This window comes from Canis lupus, chromosome 17, assembly GCF_048164855.1.
Source record: "Canis lupus baileyi chromosome 17, mCanLup2.hap1, whole genome shotgun sequence".
NCBI lineage: Eukaryota > Metazoa > Chordata > Mammalia > Carnivora > Canidae > Canis > Canis lupus.
In genome coordinates this window covers 44242743-44262913 of record NC_132854.1, presented here as the reverse complement: position 1 = coordinate 44262913, position 20171 = coordinate 44242743, and the positions used below count along the sequence as shown (strand labels likewise).

Sequence of the window (20171 nt, the reverse complement as noted above, 5' to 3'; positions counted from 1 at the left end):
CAAGGCTGTAGGATTCTGGATTTCTTTCTTTTTACCTCTAAATATTTGTATTCTCTGTAGTAACCACAAACTACTTTTAGGATGGAAAACAGCTATATTAATTTTTAAAAAGACTTAATAGGACAGTGACCTTTCTATTGGAAAACCAGGAAAAGAAGCATTACAAAAAATTCTGGATGCAATCAACTTAGCAGAAAGATTGTATTCAATAGTAAAAATAACAAAAGAAAAGTCAATTGCTGCACAGGGTGGGCAGCTGTCAGTTGGTTCTTCTGTTAGTGCTCTCCTCTTTAAATGTTCCTGGCATTTTTGATCACCATGATTACAACTTTGTCCATGCTTTTTCTTGATTCTGGTTTTCTCTCTCCTTCTGAGATGGTTAGTAAATTTGTAGTATTCTTATATGCCGTTTACTTCCTGGTAGCACTCTGACAATGGAAACAAAATCTTGAAGGCTGGTAAGTTGACCTCATTAGATGGTATGATGTTATTTATTTAAGAGAACTTAAACCTCACGCTTAAATGAAGTACACCTGAATAGCTAAATATAGTGTGACATAGTAAAAATACTTAAGTGTAATAAAATCTATTTGCTATTCTTTCACCCCTCCTTCCCATTAAAGCTGCAGTCTGTTTCCCTGTTTGTTGACCTTGGGCTTGGCCACTTGAACTATGCTTGTATGATTAGGCTTGTTCTTATGTCACAGCCATTACCATAACAGGAATTCAGCAAGGTTATCTAACTGGTCCAAAGAAGATAAGAGACATGTGGAACTGAGTTGTCCCCAGATGAGCCCTGCTCCAATCGGTCAACCACCCAGGCATGGGAACAATAATAAATTATTGTTATTTGAAGGTGCTGTGTTTAGAGATGCATTGTTATACTGTTATAGAAATTGTTGCTGTTAAGTGGAGTGCTATAATTATATATATATTTAGAATTGTGAAGTGGTAGATGAGCAACCTGTTAAAAGATATAAGAATATTGTAATAGGAAGCTTTAAAATTTGCAAGCCATGTTATGAGTTATATAGTAGTACAGTAACTAGCTATTACAGCCTGTCTAAAACTGAGAGATTTCTTGGAATGTGGGACATTCATTGCTAAAACCGGGAAAGTTATGGACAAATCAGGATGAATTGATGACCATATGAAATGTTGAAATATTTGGTAGGGTTGTTGCCTGCAGTAACATATAATATAGTACATGAACTTAAGAACTTGTCCACTTGAGTAAGATGGCAGCCAGGTGGACATCAAAATCATGATAGCTGCATGTAATACAATTCTGCAACATGTAGGCTCAGGAAAGAATTGATCAGTTTGCAAGCAGAATTATTGGCTTGGAAACTAGAACTTTTTCTTATCTCTATACTCTTCTACTAGCAAAATTTCAAAACAAGAGTGCAGACATTATGCTCAGGGTAAAAACCAAGTTAAGGATATACTTCCAACACCCTTTGGTTAAATTCTCTAGAAATGGGGCATCTAGGTGGTTCAGTAGGTTGAGCGACCAACTCTTGGTTTCAGCTCAGGTCACGATCTCCTGGTTGTAGGATTGAGCCCCGTATTGAACTATGTTCAGTGCAGAATCTGCTTCAGATTCTCTCTCTCCCTCTCTCTCTCTCTCTGCCTCTCAAATAATTAAATACAACCTTTAAAAATAATTCTCTAGAAATGATAAGGTAGTTTCTAGTAGACACTTTCAGGTAGGCGGTAGGTCTTCTAGGAAATGTGTGGGCCAGATATGCCCCAAAACCGAATTATTAAGTCTGGAGGGAAAGATGTTTACCTCCAAGAATGGTGGAATCAGATACATAGAATGCCCACAAGCTATTTGGAAGAGATAACTTACAAAAGTGCCATAAATCTGAACTAAAAGGTACTAATCCTGCTTTAAATAGTAAATAAGACAAAAATAAAGCAAAAATATTTTGGGGCTCCCAACTTTCTGCATGCAGAAAGCAGTCAGGGAAAGGGGAAGCTGTTTCATTACTAAAAAAAATTCATTTTATAATGCTGTCTTCAGATATGATGGAGGAAGATGAAAAACATGCGGAGCAGCCCTTGATCCAATGAGCTTTGGCCAGGAGCAGGGCTCCCCTTTGCCTATTCACAGACCCATGAAAATAAATGCTCATTCTAAGCCACTTAGAATTGGGATGTTTTGTTACAATCAGCAATAGCTGGCTGATACAAAGCCTCTGTGTATGTTCACAAACCAATGTGAGGCTCCATCCCTACTATAAAGGTAATTTAAAATTGGTAAAATAGGGATCCCTGGGTGGCACAGCGGTTTGGCGCCTGCCTTTGGCCCAGGGTGCGATCCTGGAGACCCGGGATCGAATCCCACATCGGGCTCCCGGTGCATGGAGCCTGCTTCTCCCTCTGCCTATGTCTCTGCCTCTCTCTCTCTCTCTCTCTCTGTGACTATCATAAATAAATAAAAATTAAAAAAAATAAAATTGGTAAAATAAACAAATGCTTGCCTTCAAGAACTGCATTTCTTCTTCTAATTGCAAAATGAATATTTAATAATTCATTGACTTGGTATATGGCCTAGGGTTGCCAGGATTTTGGAATGTGGGAGAGATATACTCTGTATCTGAGTATTATTGGAATATCTGGGCAATGTGGTCCGTTCCTTGCATGATCTGTACTAAAAAGTAAAGAGGGAATTGGAAGTAGTAAAGCATGTGTGATGTAAATCAAAATATTCTGCTGAAGCCAATCACATGGGAAATAGCTTACAATCTTGATATGATATTTCATTATGTTTTTACAGTAGAAAGAATGCCTCAATAAGACTTAAACCTCCTAATATTATGAAAAATGTCAATGTTACAAATAGACTCGAAGTAATTATGAGTTATAGAGAAATTAAAGTTTACAAAGTAAAAAGCAAAATAAATACATAATTAGATGATTGAGCAAAATGATTTTGCTGTTTTGGAAAATGAGTTATGCATATGAGTCTTCATTGATAAAAATACTAATTATTATTTTATCATTTTAATTAATGTTTGTGGTTTATTTGATTCTAGCTACTTTAAAATAATACTTGCTATTTTATATTCCTAGAAACTGCATCTCTGCAGTTTTCAAAGCGGAATGATTTTATAGCAGAATTAAGGATAAGAGATAACCTTAGTTTATATGCATAAAAGGACTGGATAGGGTTAATTTTTCTCTTTAGCAAGAAAGAATTTTCCACTATGCTACTATTATAATACACATTGGGTAGTCAGTCAAAACCATTTGTTGAGTACTTACTTGGGGCAAAGTGCTGGGGGACTATATAAATGTTTCCTTATCTTTTTAAATGCCACTTAAATAAAGAAGCAGAGAGAAAAAGTAAAAATTAAAACCCCAAATATTAGAAATGTGTAGTAGATATATAAATTTCATTTGTAAAAATTTACTAAAAGATCTAAAGAGTAATTGGAGTGTTTAGAATTCAAGGAAATTTCCTGAGGTTCTCAGAAAATAACTTGGATTTATAAAAGTAAATGCATTGCTGATTAATGCTCTTCACTCTTTTCTTAGATGCCTAACATACAATCACCTCCATTCCCAGGAAGTAAATTTTAACTTCAGTCTCTAAAAACAGAACTCAGTGCTAACTGTATAATTATGTGATTCAATCAGGAAATAACCTTCTTACCACCTTTCTTATCAATTCACTTCTGTTTTGCAATCTGGGAAGCCATCAACCTTCCTACGAGGGCAGCTCTGTCTCAGCATAATGAGAAGTTGCCCCTGAGAAACGAGACCTGGGCTACACTGATCTAGAGCTATTGTCTGGAGAAACTGACATCGTTGCCACTCATGTATCTGTTCATTGCACAAACCTTCACTTAGGCAACAAAGAACCTAAAAATAGCCAAACATCCACAAAAATGCTGTTCCGACTTCATACTCTGTTAGTCATCGAGTAAAATGATCTTGTTATCACCCTATTAAAAATAAAAAGGGAAACATTGTTTAGATTTAACATTCCCAAGCTCCACTTTGCCTCCTCTTCTCTCACCTCCTACTTATTCTTCCTCTGTTTTTTTTTTTTTCTCTCAGGAAATGGCATCACAATCTACCCCACTGCCTAAGCTGAGCACTTCACAGTTATCTTTGCCCTTCTGTCAGAGATCCAGGTTCAGATAACTTCCGAAATATCTTTCTCTCTATTTTTAACTTTTATTCCCACTGTGCCTGGCACATGATATACAATCAATAAATGAGAATCACTAGTATATATTTTTCAGCAAGGCCCTTTGCTGCAGTCCACTGTCCTAATCTCATCTGTAGCTCTATCTTCTCATGCTCACTGCACTCTACAGTGTTTCCTAGACACTCACATTCAAATAGTGACTTTGCACAAGCTAGGAGCGCTGTTTGGGCTGTCTTCCCCTATTTTTTCTACCAGGTGAACTGCTACTCAATATCAAATTCCCAGTCTACATAAATTTCCCTAGTATTTAACAACTCCCTGATTATGTTCCTATCAAGTTTTCTATCCACTTTTTTAAAAAAGATTTTATTTATTCATGATAGACACACACACACACACACAAAGAGAGAGAGAGAGAGAGAGGAAGAGAGGAAGAGATACAGGCAGAGGGAGAAGCAAGCCCCATGCAGGGCGCCTGACGTAGGACTCTCTCCCGGAACCCCAGGATCACGCCCTGGACTGGAGGTGGTGCTAAACCGCTGGGCCACCCGGGCTGCCTTCTATCCACTTTTAACACATCACTTTCACCTTGCATTTTAGATATTTGTCCTTGTTTCCTATGGTGGCATCCTGAGAGTAGGAGTCTTGTCTTATTTATTTTTGAATTTCCAGAGAATGGCAGAGTGCTTGAAATATTGAAGGTGCTCAATAGGTTGTTTGTATTATTCTGTCCTCTAACAAACATTATGAAAATCTTATGATTTCTGAAAGACTTTAATGTAATAATGGTCACTGTGCTTTGCCAGGTGCAGAAGTAGTCATCATTTGGAACCACAGATGATGGAAATATTTATTAGGCTACTGTGAGTCCTATAGATGCAGATGAGTCTGCCAGATTCAGCAAAAATACAGGACCTTCAGTTAAATGAAGGTTAGAGGGAATAAATAACTTTTAGCATAAGTCAACTTCAACTATTGCATGGGACATACTTATACTGAAAATTTATTTACTTATTCTCTGTCAGACCTTCAAATTTAACTGGGCATCCTTTTTTTTATTAGGCATGTATAAACCCTGGTTTGCCCTTAGGAGGACTGGTTTATATTTACTGTCTTTGTGTTACTTTCCCACTTTTGATGGTTCCCGCTTTGACCCTCAAATATGACCAGATTTGGACATGGATTATGTGATCATGGCAAATATCAATAGTAGCTCAAATCATTATTTAACAAAGATGACAAGTATAATATCATGATTAGTTCTAGCAATACATTGTTAAAATTACTACAAACCCAAACGTACAACTTCAGCAGCAGAGGAGGCCAATTGGAAGTGTGACTTTTCTGGACAGTATGAAAAATGGTGGATGGATTTGGAGACACTCATTCAGCTGAGATTTGAGAAACAGACTTGGTAACTACTGTCACATATAATGTTGGACAGGGTGTACATGTACTGGATATCACTTTAGGGAGGAGATAGTAGCAAATTTAGAAGACCCTTGGGGCCTTAACTCTGCCTGGCCTCTACTACCTCTCTAGTTTCCTCTTGCAACTTTTTCCTTCTTGTACAATTTGCTTCACATACTTTGTCCCTTTTTCGGCTTCTTGAATGCAGCTGTCTGCCTCGGAACCTACACATCTAGTCTTCCTCACACTGATCTCTGAAGTGAAACAGGCTTTCCTCTCCTCCTCTCCTCTTGGTACCCTCCACTCCTGTCCCCCAACCTCCATTTAAATCCCCTCTTCTTAGTTCAGCAATAGGACTTTTTAAAGCCTGTTTCTGTGTGAGTGTGAGCCCCTGAAGGACATCAGATTTCCCAACTGAACATTAACAGTAACTTTTTTCTTCCCTTTTCTACATTCATCTCAATTTATAATAATATATCTGTGCCATTATTTGGTTATTCTGTGTCCTTTCTATTGGACTATTAGTTCTGTGATTTCAATGTATTTGACATTATCTGACATGAAATAAATACTTGTAGCAAGTATGTGTGACTATAGGGAAACAGTTTAATAGAAGTAAAATTTAATAAATACTCCAGCTGTCCAGATGCAAAATGAGCTGCCTTTAAATTACTGAGCTTGTGATCACTTGACATTTTTAACCAAAGGATGAATGACCATCTGTCAGTGATAAGGATGTTCCAGGACGGTTTATACCAAAAATGGAGTGGGGAAGTTGATGGCCTCTGAAGTCTTTTCTGACCTTTATAGTCTGTGACTAACAAATGAACTTTACAGTACAACTTGCTTATAAATTAGAACTGCCAGTATTTTATAAATAATCTTAATTATTCTGAAATACTAATAGAATGAGACCCACTGATGATTGAACATTAAATTTCTGATCAATATTGATTAAAACAATGAGAATGAGAGATGACTTTCCTGGTTTTTTTGTTCTTTTCCAGATGAGGATTTGAAGACATACATTGATTCAAGGAGGTGTCAATTCGAAGTTTGGGATAGATTGAGATTTAGGACTCAAGATTCAGGAATTCTCCTTTGCATGTTGGATAGTGAGTTTCTGAATTTTTTAAAACATAAGAAAATAAGCATACTATTTGGCATACTGAATAATTAGCATTGAAATGACATAAAAGCATTTTCAATTTCTCAATGAAATTACAAACAAATTCAGAAAATGCTGCAGTTTTCATTCACTTTGCTTTCTGATATCACAAATTACATACAATGCCAAATATTATAATGTCTAATTCCTTCCCATAAAATTAGTACTTCAAAACGGGATCCCTGGGTGGCGCAGCGGTTTGGCGCCTGCCTTTGGACCAGGGCTCGATCCTGGAGACCCGGGATCGAATCCCACGTCGGGCTCCCGGTGCATGGAGCCTGCTTCTCCCTCTGCCTGTGTCTCTGCCTCTCTCTCTCTCTCTGTGACTATCATAAATAAATTAAAAAAATAAAATCTTTAAAATTAGTACTTCAAAACATACAACTGTTTGCTCTAAGTACTTATCATCTTATTAAAAAAACCTTTATAAAATTAGATATTTGTAATGTATCAGGTGCCATCATAAAAATACTATTTCACTTACTCAAAGCAATGTTTTCAGTAATAAGTAATGTTAATTAAAATTTGAATTATGTGTTATGAAATGCATTTGCCATTATCTGTATGCATGATGTTTCTTTTCTTTTTATTTTACTTAATTCTTTTATAATGCTTACCTAATCATACACACTATTTATTTATTTATTTATTTATTTATTTATTTATGACTTTATTTTTAAGTAATCTCTCTACCCAGTGTGGACCTTGACCTTAGAATCAAGAATCATGTGCTCTACCAACTGAGCCAGCCCCAGTACCCCTGGCATATGCTTTTTAAATATTAGGGCGTTAAGCCCTGAGAAGAACCCTCCAATAGAACCACTTTTAATTTTTAAATTCACAAAAGAGGAAACTAAGATGAATAGGTATTTAAGATAGATAAATAGATGTTTAGTGAATTGTCTAAGGCCCTAGGTTGTTAAGTAGTGAAACTAAGATTTGAACCAAGGCAATCCGGTTGTAGATTGATACTCTTAGTCATTATGTGATAGCAACTAAAATATTAACAGTGCAGTACAATTAAAAATAAGATTAAAATATCTTGCCACATTCCTTCCTCATATCTTTTACCACTTCTTAGAGTTAAACATACTTAATCTTTAGTGTTCATAACTATTTCTTGTAGGAATCACCATAACTTTAAACACCTTTAAATACCTTTATTTACTAATTTTTTAAATGTGTAAATTTGAACATACTACTTCTAATTCTTTTTCAACTTCCATCCTCATATTTTTGTTAGTTGTGTTTTGGTTAATGTAGTTCCTGACAAATTATGCTTATGTAATCATTATTTAATTTAGAACCAAACACTATGAAAGACATATAATCCAATGCCATTAAAATTTGGGATTACTTTACCTTCTGTCCTTATAATTGTTCAGAATTATGCTACACTTTTCTTTGCCTAAATGAAGACCATGCTTTTATCATATAACTTTAGTTGGTATGATAAGATCCATAGACTCTCTGTATTTTTTATTTGCTTTATTGAAGAGATATTACAATGTCCTCCTGATTCTTTGGTCATATATGTCAAATATCTGTCAGATTCCATTTTATGCATAATCATTGCAACAGTGTTTATAATATGGATATTTCCTATGATAATATCAGTATGTTTTTATGTATATATACCTAAATGAATCACTCATTATACTTAATGATTTTTATAGATAAGATAATAATTATTTGTGTAATAGGAAAATTACATAATGTCATTATATATGCAGTAAATTTATGAATTATTCCAGCTTGAAATTTATTAATATTACATAGGATGTATTTTTAGTTATTTAGTTAATAGAGCCATTTATATTCCTAGATAATCCTCTCGTCCCCAGGGAATATAATGTATAATACTTAGTTACCCTTTCCTCACTGGTCAGCTACACATATCCTTTTCTATCCTCGCAGTAAAATCAGTAATTCTGAGACATTTAAACAAACCCAGTTCACTTTGTCCAGTACATTAAGATATTATGGTTACTTACTGCGGTTGTCACTTAAATTTTCAAGGAAATGTTTTAATGTAGTCCCATCATTAGATGCAGTTTATTTATCTCCTTCTTATAATGCTGTTGAACAAAGTGCTAAATAATCTGAGTGGCCTAGTTGCTGAGATTTCTTTGTTAAGGGAATATGGGCATTCCTCACTTCTACCCCATTTAAGGGGAGGATCCAGGAGAAAAAGAGAAGGGGGAGACATCATTAGTAGGATGACAGTAATCTAAAGTAAAACAATGGAAATGATGTCTACTGTACTAACTTATATCTAGTAACAACATGCACATCTTATTCATATGGAGAATTTTATTTTCCTATTGAATTTATTCAGTGTCTAATTTTTAACATTATTTTTTATCCCATTTGAAATATTAAGATTCAGACAACTATACCATAACAGCATTGAACATGCATATAATATTAATATTAACCACCTCACACCAGTGAGAATGGGGAAAATTAACAAGGCAGGAAACCACAAATGTTGGAGAGGATGCGGAGAAAAGGGAACCCTCCTGCATGGTTGGTGGGAATGTGAACTGGTGCAGCCACTCTGGAAAACTGTGCGGAAGTTCCTCAAAGAGTTAAAAATAGACCTGCCCTGCCACCCAGCAATTGCACTGCTGGGGATTTACCCCAAAGATACAGATGCAATGAAACGCCAGGACACCTGCACCCCGATGTTTATAGCAGCAATGTCCACAATAGCCAAACTGTAGAAGGAGCCTCGGTGTCCATCGAAAGATGAATGGATAAAGAAGATGTGGTTTATGTACACAATGGAATATTACTCAGCCATTAGAAACCACAACAACCCACCATTTGCTTCAACGTGGATGGAACTGGAGGTATTATGCTGAGTGAAATGAGTCAATCGGAGAAGGACAAACATTATATGTTCTCATTCATTTGGGGAATATAAATAATAGTGAAAAGGAATAGAAGGGAAGGGAGAAGAAATGTGTGGGAAATATCAGAAAGGGAGACTGAACAAGAGAGACTCCCAACTCTGGGAAACGAACTAGGGGTGGTGGAAGGGGAGGAGGGCGGGGGGTGGGGGTGAATGGGTGATGGGCACTGAAGGGGGCACTTGACGGGATGACCACTGGGTGTTATTCTGTATGTTGGCAAATTGAACACTAATAAAAAATAAATTTATTGTTAAAAAAACACACACAAATTAATATTAACAATGTTAAATCGCAGAATAATCAATATATTCTTTTGAAAATTTTAGTTAGGGAATCCCTGGGTGGCTCAGCGGTTTAGCATCTGCCTTCGGCCTAGGGCATGATCCTGGGGTCCCGGGATGGGGTCCCACGTCGGGCTCCCTGCATGGAGCCTGCTTCTCCCTCTGCCTGTGTCTCTGCCTCTGTCTCTCTCAGTCTGTGTGTCTCATGAATAAATAAAATCTTAAAAAATTTTAAAAATAAAAAAGAAAATTTTAGTTAAATAATTAATAATTAAAAGTGCTTTATAGGGGTGCCTGAGTGGCTTAGTCAGTTAAGCATCTCTCTTTTGCTCAGGTCATGATCTCAGGATCCTGAGCAGGGAGCCTGCTTCTCTCTCTCCCTCTCCTGTTCCCACTGCTTGTGCTCTCTGCCTCCCACCCCAATAAGTAAATAACATCTTTTTTAAAAAAGTGCCCTATAAACATGGTACAAAATATAAGACTGTATTATAGAAAGGAAATTTCTACCAAAACCTTTAAATTAGTAAAATGTTAAGTAAAGTTTGCCTCAGAGTTTAACATGAAGATATTCTTATATAATTGCTGCGAGAATAATCATGCTCAAATATAATTAATGAATGTCCATGAATGGAATACCCATATCTGCTGAGTAATCAGAAAGCTTTCACATCCATGTATTTTGGGGGGAAATACCTAAATAAACATCTATTAGTGCCATACAGAATGACTCATATAATGTCCAATATTTTATTAATATATTAATATGTACAAAATAACATATGTTACTTGTGTAAAGTTTATGCAAAAATAATAACTCATCAAAGTTTGAATCGATGTTTCCAGAGATAGGTGTGTTTAGGTAGTAACTATCACCCCATTCACAATTCAAATCACCCATACATCCATAACTTCACCCCAGACTGATGGTGTTTATCATGGTGAGCATTTTGGGGTTTTACTAAAGTTTTAAATCAATTTATGGAGTAGAAAGAGAAAAATTTAACCATTGATTAAATCTTAAATAAATTCCTCAAGTTTTTATGGGATGATGCTGTTGACTTCAGTACCTGTTCTGAAAAAAACAAGGATATGCCAATACTTACATAAGGACAAATGAGAACAACTATGTTTTATGTATGCTTACTTTGTTAAGAAATAGAAAATGTTGGATGTATTCTCACTTTGGAAGGAGGTGATTACTTTCAATTTTGGCACTGAAAATAGTATTTTCCCATGATTTTAACCTATCATTCTAAAAAACTGTCTTGTTTGACAACAGCTATCAAACATTTATTGCTAGATAGGATGATAATAGCATAAGGGTGAATGAAACATACCTGCATCAAACTCAGTAATTGGCTAGATAACATTAAAGTTCCCATAGAAAAACAAATAATCTAAAACATCTTTTTATTTTTTTATTATTTTTTAAAAACATTTTTTGTATAACACTTTATTTTTTAATTTTTTATAACACTTTCTTTGAGTTGAGTTTATCTTAAAGTGACTAGAGTGTTTAAGAATAAGAGAAGGTTAAAAATGTGTTATAAAAGAAATAAGTATGATCAGTTTGAAAAGAAGACAAATATATTCACTTAAGTAGGAATGAAATATAAATAGGCTCCTTTATTGGAGTAAGATGGGAATCTTAATTTCCTTGATTCTGAGAAAATGTTTATTGGGTTAGGGACAATTATGAAGGGGCAGTCTCAGGCAGAGTAAAGAAAATAATATTGTGATGATTCTTTTAAATCAGAATCTTACAGAGGGAATGGATAATCAAATCAGTGCTGCATTGTCTTCTTACCTTGCTCTTGGTCTTTTTCTACTAGCATCTTTTGTCATAGGGAAGTTAATGTAATTTATGTTTGATAATACATTTTTTATTTAAAGACCTCAGTGGTTCCTTACTGCTGAGAGAGTAAGTCTACAACTACAGAGCAAGGTAATTGTAAATGTGGCTCCAGTTTTCTTTTCAATTTCATGCTCTTTGTATCACCAATAGGTCCTACAGGCACCAGACCACCCTGGTACTCTGAACTGAGCTCCATTTCCCTGAACAACATGAATTTGTGCTTACACTCTGCTTTGACTTCAGCCTTCAAGGCTCTCAGAACAAATGCCATCAACATCTGACTCTTTCTTAGGTGAAGCAATCACTAGTATAATACAATCTATACTGTTTTGAAAATACTTCTGTGTCTGTTACTGTGATTAGTCTGGGAGGTCCTAGAGAGCTTACATATGGCTTTATTCATCTTCATAACTGTTTTCCAGGCACAGTAGAAATTCTGTAAATTATTTTGTAAATGAAGGCCGATGTTTTTTGTGTGTGTGCGTCTGCATGTGTGTGTTTAATTGTTTGCTTAGATTTTTATGACCAGACATTAGTGGACAAAAAGGACTTTAATAAAAATCTCTTAATGTGTAATTTATTTTTTTCAAAGACTGATTTATTTATTTTAGAGAGAGAAAGAGAGAGAGCACGAGCAAGAGAAGGGGAGGAGCAGAGGGAGAGAGAATCTTAACCAGGCTCCAAGTGCAGCAGGGAGCTGGACTTGGGGCTTGATCCTGCCACTCTGAGATCATGACCTGAAATCAAGAGTCAGATGGCTGACCAACTGAGCCAACAGGCACTGCAAAGGTTTATTAATGTGTAATGTAAAAGAAAAATCAAAGTTGCATATCCAACTCAGTTTTCCCTTTAAGGGAGTGACTGTCAAATTTTGCAATTTAAGGTTAATTAAGGTATCAGGGACATGAGAGTCGATGCCATCATTTTTCTCTTTTTTCTTTTGTTTGTTCCATTATATTTATTTGCTTGGTAAATATTAGAGATCTTCTTTGTCTAATCACATCAGTCTTGCTCATACTATATGAGTGACTTAGAACAGACTACATTGATCGGAATGATATTAAGTAACATCTTTGAAGAATTATAATGTTCATTATAAAAATACATATTTTAATTGAAATAAAAGAAGAGTTTAACTATAGAAATCAATAGAGAGATTCTTTAATTAAAATAACATGATATTTTGAAGTAGGAACATTTATTTCCAATTGAATATACATGTCCAAAAGTTTAAAATGTTTTCCAAATATAGACTAAAGTTTTTAGAAACTCACATAATTGAATGTAAGCAAATCAGGAAAGTTCTTAGGCACATACATAAACACACACACACACACACACACAGGTACACATAAAATTTGTTTTTAGATTGTTAGCCTACAAACAACCCCAAAATGTCAATAATGAATAAAAGATAGCCATTTGTTAAGGTGAATACTCAAATATGTATAGTCATAGAAATAATTTATGTGGTTTATGAGTTATCGTCTAGAAAATTAATTTTCCCATCTAATTTTTCTTTTTTAATTTATAGTGGTTACCCATGTCCTTATAAGTTTTGTGTATGTATGTGTGTGTGCATATAATTAATCATCACCCAAGTTGTAATATACATTATTATTCAGTACCCAAATACACACACTTTGTTAGATTTTTGATGAAAGAAAGTATATTTTCAGTATCAGGAAATATTTAACAAAGAATGATTTTGTATTGACAGTTTTGCCTCTAATCACAGATTGTATATTGCACATGCCCATAATTTTTGAACAATAATTTTGGAGAAACCCCTATGTATCATGTCATTTGTAGATACTTAAAAAGTCTGTGACTATAATAACAACAATACATTCCTCTTAACATTAAAACAGTATATTCTTAAGAAGTAGTTACAAGAATAGAGCTTGGTGTAAATGCTCATTCAAAGAAAAGATTTCTTTTCCTTTTTTTTTCTTTTCTGTCTCTTAAGTATTGGTAGACTTTGGAGATCTGTGCTATTGTTTAGCATCTTCTTTTTTTCCCACATTCTTTTCTATGTGAACCTACCAAGTGTCTACCTACCTACCAAGGTTCACATTCTTTTCCATGTGAACCTACCAAGAATGCTCTCACATTTTATTGTGATTTATTTTTCTCAAAACACAAACCAAACCATGTGACCCCACTGTTTAGTAATCCTCAGTGGTTCCTCAGGGCTAAGAGGGCTAACGGGGACAGAGGACTTTTTTTAGGGTTACCTGGATGGCTCAGTTGGTTAAGCATTGGACTCTTGATGTCAGCTCGAGTGGTGATCTCGGGGTTGTGATATCGAGCCCTGCATCAGGTTCCACACTCAGTGAGGAGTCTGCTTGAAATTCTCTCTCCCTTACTCTCTCTTTCCCTACCCACACACTCTTTCTCTCTCTCTAAATAGATAAATAAATAAAATCTTAAAAAAAAGATTCTCTTCAGTCTGGTCCTGCCTGTCTTTCTAGACTTATCTCTCAACATTTGTTGATCAGATGCTTTCCACTTGGGCTATTTGTGGGTCTGCATTAAGCCATGCAATTTCATGTTTCCATGACTTTCCCCTTGTAAACTTCGAAAACTTACATTTTTCAAGATGCAACTCAAAATGCTGTCACTTGCATTCTTCCTCTATCCTATACATATCTGTATGTATAGCCCAGACACCATCAATTCATCTTTATTTTATTAGCGGTATATATCTGATCCATACCTGACTAGGAATGTCTCTAAATCTTTGCATCTCCTTAGAATGCTATACTCAGTATAAAAAGATAGAATGACTGACATTGGGATAAATTAAGTATTTATCTTGCAAAACAATTGCTACTGGTAAGTTTGGACATGAATAATTTAGAATATAGGATTTTTGTGTGTGTTTTTTTGTGTATTTTTTTAATGGGAGTTCGATTTGCCAACATATACTATAATACCCAGTGCTCATCCCATCAAGTGCCCCCCTCAGTGCCTGTCACCCAGTCACCCCAACCCTCCTGCTCACCTCCCCTTCCACTACCGCTTGTTCATTTCCCAGAGTTAGGAGTCTCTCATGTTCTCTCACCCTCTCTGATATTTCCCACTCATTTTCTCTCCTTTCCCCTTTAATCACTTTTACTATTTTTTATATTCCCCAAATGAATGAAACCATTTAGTGTTTGTCTTTCTCCGATTGACTTACTTCACTCAGCATAACACCCTCTGGTTCTATCCATGTTGAAGAAAATGGTGGGTATTTGTCATTTCTAATGGCTGAGGAATATTCCATTGTATACATAGACGACATCTTTATCCATTCATCTTTCGGTGGACACCCAGGCTCCTTCCACAGTTTGGCTATTGTGGACATTGCTGCTATAAATATTGGGGTGCAGGTGTCCTGCCGTTTCCCTGCATCTGTATCTTTGGGTTAAATCCCCAGCAGTGCAATTGCTGTGTCCTAGGGTAGCTCTATTTTTTACTCTTTGAGGGACCTCCACACAGTTTTCCAGAGTGGCTGCACCAGTTCACATCCCCACTAACAGTGCCAGAGGGTTCCCCTTTCTCCACATCCTCTCCAACATTTGTTGTTTCCTGTCTTGTTAATTTTCACCATTCTCACTGGTGTGACGTGGTATCTCATTGTGGTTTTGATTTGTATTTCTCTGATGGCAAGTGATGCGAGCAGATGGCAAGCTCTCGCTTGATGATGGCAAGCATTTTCTCATGTACTTATTGGCCATGTCGATGTCTTCTTTGGTGAAATTGCTGTTCATGTGTTTTACCCATTTCAAGATTGGATTGTTTGTTTCTTTGCTGTTGAGTTTAAGAAGTTCTTTATAGATCTTGGATACTAGCCCTTTCTCTGATATGTCTTTTGCAAATATCTTCTCCCATTCTGTAGGTTGTCTTTTAGTTTTGTTGACTCTTTCTTTTGCTGTGCAGAAGCTTTTTATCTAGATTAAGTCCCAATAGTTCATTTTTGCTTTTGTTTCCTTTGCCTTCCTAGATGTATCTTGTAAGAAGTTACTGTGGCCAAGTTCAAAAAGGGTGTTGCCTGTGTTGTCCTCTAGGATTTTGATGAATTCTTGTCGCACATTTAGATCTTACATCCGTTTTGAGTTTATCTTTGTGGATGGTCTAAGAGAATGGTCTAGTTTCATTCTTCTGCATGTGGCTGTCCAATTTTCCCAGTACCATTTAGTGAAGAGACTCTTTTTTCCAGTGGATAGTCTTTCCTGCTTTGTTGAATATTAGTTGACTATAGAGTTGAGGGCCCATTTCTGGGTCCTCTATTCTGTTCCATTGATCTATGTGTCTGTTTTTGTGCCAGTGCCACACTGTCTTGATGACCACAGCTTTGTAGTACAACCTAAAATCCAGCATTATGATGCCCCTAGCTCTGGTTTTCTTTTTCAATATTCCCCTGGCTATTCGGGATCTTTTGTGATTCCACATAAATCTTAAGATGATTTGTTCCAACTCTCTGAAGAAAGTCCATGGTATTTTGATAGGGATTGCATTAAACGTGTAAATTGCCCTGGGTAACATTGACATTTTCACAATATTAATTCTTCCAATCCATGAGCATGGAATATTTTTCCATCTCTTTGTGTCTTCCTCAATTTCTTTCAGAAGTGTTCTGTAATATTTAAGGTAGAGATCCTTTACCTCTTGGGTTAGATTTATTCCTAGGTATCTTATGCTTTTGGGTGCAGTTGTAAATGGGTTTGACTCCTTAATTTCTCTTTCTTCAGTCTCATTGTTAGAGTATAGAAATGTCACTGATTTCTGGGCATTGATTTTGTATCCTGTCACACTGCCAAATGGCTGTATGAGTTCTAGCAATCTTGGGGTAGAGGCTTTTGGGTTTTCTATGTAGAGTATTATGTCATCGGTGAAGAGGGAGAGTTTGACCTCTTCTTTGCCAATTTGAATGCCTTTAATTTCTTTTTGTTGCCTGATTGCTGAGGCTGGGACTTCTAGTACTATGTTGAATACCAGTGGTGAGAGTGGACATCACTGCCGTGTTCCTGATATTAGGGGAAAGGCTCCCAGTGCTTCCCCATTGAGAATGATATTTGCTGTGGGCTTTTTGTAGATGACTTTTAAGATACTGAGGAATGTTCCCTCTATCCCTACACTCTGAAGAGTTTTGATCAGAAATGGATGCTCTATTTTGTCAAATGCTTTCTCTGCATCTATTGAGAGAATCATATGGTTCTGTTTCTTCTCTTGTTGATATGATCTACCATGAGTGTTGAACCAGCCTTGCATCCCGGGGATAAATCCCACTTGGTCAGGGTGAATAATCTTCTTAATATATTGTTGGATCCTATTGGCCAGTATCTTGTTGAGAATTTTTGCATCTGTGTTCATCAGGGATATTGGTCTATAATTCTCCTTTTTGGTGGGGTCTTTGTCCGGTTTTGGAATTAAGGTGATGCTGGCCTCATAAAACGAGTTTGGAAGTATTCCATCCCTTTCTATCTTTTGAAATAGCTTTAGTAGAATAAGTATTGTTTCTTCTTTAAACATTTGATAGATTCCCCTGGGAAGCCATCTGGCCCTGAACTTTTGTGTCTTGGGAGGTTTTTGATGACTGCTTCAATTTCCTCCCTGGTTATTGGCCTGTTCAGGTTTTCTGTTTCTTCCTGTTCCAGTTTTGGTGGTTTGTGGTTTTCCAGGAATGCATCCATTTCTTCTAGATTGCCCAATTTATTGGCGTAGAGCTGCTCATAATATGTTTTATTTATTTTATTTATTTATTTATTTATTTATTTATTTATTTATTTATTTTTTGACTTTATTTATTTATTTATTTATTTATTTATTTATTTAATTTTTTAAAAGATTTTATTTATTTACTCATTATTTATTTTATTTATTTTTTTTCATAATATGTTTTAAAAATCATTTGTATTTCCTCGGTATTGGTTGTGATCTCTCCTTTTTCATTTGTGATTTTATTAATTAGAGTCTTTTCTCTTGTTTTTAATAAGGCAGGCTAATGGTTTATCTATCTTATTAATTCTTTCAAAGAACCAAATCCTCGTTTTGTTTATCTGTTCTATAGTTCTTCTGGCCTCTATTTCATTGAGTTCTGCTTGAATCTTTATGAACTCTCTTCTTCTGCTTGGTGTAGGTTTTATTTGCTGTTCTTTCTCCAGTTCCTTTAGGTGCAAGGTTAGCTTGTGTATTTGTTTTTTTCCAGTATTTTGAGGGATGCTTGTATTGTGATCTATTTCGATCAGGACTGCTTTTGCTGTATCCCAAAGATTTTGAACAGTTGTATCTTCATTCTCATTAGTTTCCGTGAATCTTTTTAATTCTTTTCTAATTTCATGGTTGACCCTTCCATCTTTTAGCAGGATGCTCTTTAAACTCCATGTGTTTGAGTTTCTTCCAAATTTCTTTTGTGATTGAGTTTAACTTTCAAAGCATTATGATCTGAAAATATGCAGGAGACCATCCCAATCTTTCGGTATCAGTTGAGACCTGATTTGTGACCCTGTATGTGGTCTATTCTGGAGAAAGTTCCATGTGCACTTGAGAAGAATGGGTATTCAGTTGCGTTTGGATGTAAAGTTCTGTAAATATCTGTGAAATCCATCTGGTCCAGTGTATCTTTTAAAGCTCTTGTTTCTTTAGAGATGCTGTGCTTAGAAGATCTGTCATTTGCAGAAAGTGCTGTGTTGAAGTCTCCCAGTATTAGTGTATTATTATCTAAGTATGTCTTTACTTTGGTTATTAATTGATTGATGTACTTGCAGCTCCCACATTAGGTGCATAAATATTCATGATTGTTAGGTCCTCTTGTTGGATAGATCCTTTAAGTATGGTTTAGTGTCCCTCTACACCTCTTACTACAGTCTGGGATAAACTTTAATTTATCTGATATGAGGATTGCTACCTCTGCTTTCTTTTGAGGACCATTTGAATGATAAATAGTTCTCCAACCTTTCATTTTCAGCCTGGAGGTGTCCTTAGGTCTCAAATGAGTCTCTTGTAGACAGCAAATAGATGGGTCTTGCTTTTCTATCCCTGTGCCTTTTGATGGGATCATTAAGCCCATTCACGTTCAGAGTTACTATTTAAAGATATGAATTTAGTGTTATCATAATACCTATTCCATCTCTGTTTTGTGGATTATTTCTTTGGACTTCTTTCTTTTACAGAGTACCCCTTAATATTTCTTGCAGAGCTGGTTTGGTGGTCACATATTCTTTCAGTTTCTGCCTATGTTGGAAGCTCTTTATCTCTCCTTCTATTCTGAATGAGAGCTTTGCTGGATAAAGTATTCTTGGCTGCATGTTCTTCTCATTTAGGATCCTGAATATATCCTGCCAGCTCTTTCTGGCCTGCCAGGTCTCTGTGGAGAGGTCTGCTGTTAACCTAATATTTCTCCCCATATAAGTTAGGGATCTCTTGTCTCTTGCTTCTTTAAGGATTTTCTCTTTATCTTTGGAATTTGGAAGTTTCACTATTACATGTAGAGGTGTTGAACGGTTTTTATTGATTTTAGGAGGGGACCTCTCTATCTCCTGGATCTGAATGCCTGTTTCCCTCCCCAAATTAGGGAAGTTCTCAGCTATGATTTGTTCAAATATGCTTTCTGGTCCTGTCCTTCTCGGCGCCCTCTGGAACCCCAATTAAATGTAGATTTTTCCTTCTGAGGCTGTCATTTATTTCCCTTAATCTTTCCTCATGGTCTTTTCATTGTTTTTCTCTTTTTTCCTCAGCTTCCTTCCTTGCCATCAACTTGTCTTCTATGTCACTCACTCTTTCTTCAACCTCATTAACCCTCGTTGTTAGGACCTCCAGTTTGGATTGCATCTCATTTAATTGATTTTTAATTTTGGCCTGATTAGATCTAAATTCTGCAGTCACGAAGTCTCTTGAATCCTTTATGCTTTTTTCTAGAGCCACCAGTAGCTTTATAATTATGCTTCTGAATTGGTTTTATGACATCGAATTATAATCCAAATTCTGTAACTCTGTGGCAGAGAATAGTGTCTGATTCTTTCTTTTGTGGTGAGTTCTTCTTTCTAGCCATTTTGCTCAGTGCAGAGTGGCTGTATGAGCAGGCTGAGTGAAGAATATCCAGCACGACCTAACTAAATTTCACCCAGATGATTCTTGTTAGAAGCGAAAACCATTCTCTCTGTAGCATTCCAGCTGTTCTCTTTTTAAATCTCAGGTCGAATTCGTAGGTGTTCAGGATGGTTTGAAAGTTATCTAGGTAAGTTGGTGGGGCTGGGTAAGTTGAGGACCCTACTCCTCCACTATCTTGCCCTGCCCCCATCAGGATGTTTGTTTACACCTCTTCTTAATCCCCTATATGTAGGAAGACTCTCTTTATACCCACCTATACCCTCATATTTATGTTTAC

At 36.0% G+C, this 20171-nt stretch overlaps 1 long non-coding RNA gene across 6 annotated transcripts in view; it reads left to right on the top strand.

Annotated features, from left to right (window-relative positions):
* The window catches only part of LOC140608051 (uncharacterized), a 44336-nt gene extending 34570 nt beyond the window's left edge, over positions 1-9766 (top strand). For all 6 annotated transcript variants that reach the window (XR_012010008.1, XR_012010006.1, XR_012010005.1 and 3 more), the window contains one exon: positions 6583-9766. This is a non-coding gene — a long non-coding RNA (uncharacterized lncRNA). The remainder of the gene's footprint in view (positions 1-6582) is intronic.
* The last annotated feature ends 10405 nt before the right edge of the window (positions 9767-20171 follow it).